This window comes from Ctenocephalides felis, unplaced genomic scaffold (assembly GCF_003426905.1).
Source record: "Ctenocephalides felis isolate EL2017-DRISC unplaced genomic scaffold, ASM342690v1 CF-g0.4_SCAFFOLD_01492, whole genome shotgun sequence".
Classification (NCBI taxonomy): Eukaryota; Metazoa; Arthropoda; class Insecta; order Siphonaptera; family Pulicidae; genus Ctenocephalides; species Ctenocephalides felis.
Genome location: NW_020537646.1, coordinates 50,446,464 through 50,450,580, shown reverse-complemented (window position 1 = coordinate 50,450,580; position 4,117 = coordinate 50,446,464).

Sequence of the window (4,117 nt, the reverse complement as noted above, 5' to 3'; positions counted from 1 at the left end):
TGGAAATCTAAATTAGCATTTTGTGTTTTTCATTACAAGTCGTTCACTGCACACAGCTCTTTTAATACCAACGGTCTTCGGTGTTCGTATTCTCTCCCACTTGAAAACCACTTGAATTGTAATGTCACGCAATCAGATAGGAAGAAAGGATTAGGGTCCAGTTTGAAAAATAGATGTCGTTAGGGAAAAAAAATATTCTATGATGAGATGGTTTTTTTTAAGATTTGTTATACATTGTTATAATTAAAAATGTATGTACATCTATATACATATTCATATACACAAACGTATACCCACAGTACAAAACGTCACATATACCAATACCTATATGCCTATAATATACATAATATGCATACATACACATAACCATATACACATCACACAGACTACACCTACCTATATATAAAACACTCACATATCCTCATTACATATCGCCATATTACACATAAACTTACACATATATACATACATACACATATATATATATATCATATATACATACACATATATAAGTACATAAAAAGCTACAAAGTATTAATGAATTCAGATATGTATCATGTAATATATTGGTATCTGTCCGTAAATTTACTGTGTTACTTGTATGGGCTATTAACATCGATTCTGCAATACTTCTTTTAAATAAATCTTGTTCATAATATAAAATGTGCGGATTATTGAAATCGAAACTATGGCTGTTAGAGATAGCGTGGTCTACAAGTGTACTTTTTTGTTGTATGTTATTATTCTTACTATGTTTGCTTTGTAATTCGTGCTGTCTTAATCTTTTTTCTAAATTTTGACATGTTTGCCCAATATAAGATGACTCACAGTTCAAACAGTTTATTTTGTACACCACATCTTTTCTTTTTTTAGTAGGTGTATTGTCTTTAATGTTTGTGTATATGTCTTGCAGTTGTAGTAAGGGTGACACGTATATGTTAATATTATGTTTATTAAAAAGCCTTTTAGATAAAAGGTGTAAATCTTTGTCTATATATGGAAAATTCACAAAACATTTATTTTCTGATACAGACAAGTGATTTGAGCAATGTGTGGTTATTGATTGTTTGTCTAATAAAAATTTAATTCTATTTTTAATTATTGGACTGATTATTTTGTAATGGAAACTATTCATGAGTAATGTGTTAATGACTAATTTGATATTGTGATTATGAAATTTTGGGTTAGATAAAAGAATTGCATGGTCTACTAAACTGAGAACTGTGGTCATCTTTATATTGAGAGGTGTAAAAGAATTAAAATTAATATACCTGCCTGACCAGCTATCTTTCCTGAACCAATTGGTAATGCAAATACCGCCGTCGTTAATGAGCTGAACATCAAGAAAATGTATAGAGTTATCTTTTTCTAATTCTTGTGTAAATTGTAAATGAGAATTATAATTATTAAATTTTTGAAATATGTTCTCTATATCATTTTTGTTAATTAATAAAAGCGTGTCATCGACATATCGAAAATATAGTAGTGGTTTGCAAATTGTAGAATTCCACACACTGTTCTCTAAATCTTGTAGCACTAAGTCTGCTAAAACGGGACTTAGAGGACTTCCCATAGGACATCCTCTAATCATAGTATAAAATTTATTATTGAATTGGAAATATGAGGCCTTCAGTAGTAAATCTATTCCAGAAATGAATGTTTCGAGAGGTAGTGAAGTGTATTCAACAATTTGCAACCATCTACTCCTAATGGCGGTGAAAACTAATTTATGTGGAATGTTGCTGAAAAGATTAATAACATCAAAACTAACGAAGGAAAAATTATGAGGGATCTTGAAGTCATTTACGCGATCTACTAAACTGTATGAATTGTTCAAAAAATATGGCGAATTAACCGTAACATTTTTTAAAATTTTGGAAAAGAATTTAGATAAATTATAATAAGGTGAATCAATGTATGAAACTATAGGTCTGAAAGGCCAGTTAGGTTTATGGATTTTGGGAAGGCAATAGAATTTAGGTACTAGAGGGTGTTGGATTTTTAATTTTAGGGCAATAGAATTGTTGATGTGACCTTTTTTTTCCAAAAGATTGATGTATTTAAAAGCTTGTTTATGGTGGTAATTGTTCGGATCACTCGGTAACTCTTCATACATTGTTTTATCTTCTAGGATGTTCATTGCTTCATTTTCATAATTATCCCTTAACAGAATTACTGAAATATTTCCTTTATCAGCTTTGCATAAAATTAATTGGCTATTCTCTTTTAGGAAGGTTTTTGCAGCTTTTATGTCCCGATGAATGTATGCTAAGTTATTTATTGAATTAATGTTTTGTTTATTATTCTTCAAAATGTTCAATAATTTTTGTATGAAAGTGACTCTGATGAAATTTATATCCTTTTCCGTTGGATTCTTAATCAATTTAAGTCCTGCTTCCAGACTGCTTATGATTTTTATTATGTCATTGTATTTTAAATGTTTTTTATGAATGGCAAATTTTGTTCCTAAGGCTAGAATATATTTTATGTTATCTGGTATAATTGTCTCTGTTTTATTAATGAGCCATTTGTTCCAAGTGGGAGAGAATACGAACACCGAAGACCGATGGTATTAAAAGAGCTGTGTGCAGTGAACGACTTGTAATGAAAAACACAAAATGCTAATTTAGATTTCCATATTTTAACATTTTTTTGATTATAACACACTGATGATGAGACAAACCTAGTTTCGAAACGTTTGTGAAAATTATTATTTAATAAATTAGTGCAAGAAGAGTGTTGTTTGTTCATATTTCCAAATTAATATCTATTATCCACTAAGAATACATTTGTTATATATATATATATATATATATATATATATATATATATATATATATATATAATTGCACGTAAATGTATGATGATGCACAAATAACATAGAAACGTACATAAATGTATATATTATCCACTGTGTATGTGCATATATATATATATATATATATATATATATATATATATATATATATATACATATGGTTGTTCAATGTCTTGTGTGGACAGGGAGGTGTGAGTCCAAGCCTCGCTTTCTTGTATTCAAAAATAGCCCAATTGCAGCACTGCAAAATGAAATGGCATTTACATATCACACACTATTCTTCCCTGATTTGAGGTCGAGTTTTAGCTCACAGACCTGCCCTAGGGCACAGACTCCTATCATGTGTGTGTGTGTGTGTTTTCATGTCAAAAAACTATCTAAATTATATATATTTTTTTCTAGATTTCTAAAAAAATTAAATATAATTTGGACATTATCTATACCATATAACTAAAGTATCGAGAATTGATCCAAATAATAAATACCAAACAAGAGAATGAAGTTACTAGAATTCTCTTCATGCACTCAAAAGTTAACTTAAAAGCCCAGCAACAACAATTCAAAAAGATCATAAACTTATATTACAATCAAAAAAGAGGAACATATTCAAAAATAAAGAATAAAATTTATGCCTAAGATATTCTTGTAAATTAACTCCGTTTATATACATCCTGATGCTCAATCAAATAATGATTAAGTTACATTGAATCTATTTATAGTCCCTATCTGAAAACCTTTTCTGCACAATGCGTTAATCTGCTTTTAAAGTTGAACAAAATATCATTATCATCATTATCACAAAGATAAAGAAATCATTATGTTCTCATAACAGTAACTGGCAAAAGTTCAAGAAAGTTATATGCAAACACATTTGCCAATTTAATTAAAGAATAAAACCAAAATTACTTGCATCTGAAAAGCATATCAACAGCTTACTAAAATGAATTACTATATGGTGATGTCATTTAAAAACTATTTTGCTGTTATCCGGTAAATTATTGTACAATATATCATCTATATACTTCTCGAAATCTGTTAAACGTATTATCACCAAAAATAAACGGAAATAAGCTATATAGCAAAATATACTCCATGAAGTAGCCACTTATTTACAATTTCTACATTTGCTAAAAATTTAACTTCATTATTTATTACTATAAATTTATAAATAAAAACACATTCATGAACAATCACAAAAAATATGAACATTACGCACAGTTCAAGTATCAACTATTTGATTTGAAAAATTTTGAAAAAGAAAGAGCATGATCAGCAAATAAACTTTCCTTACCATTTGCC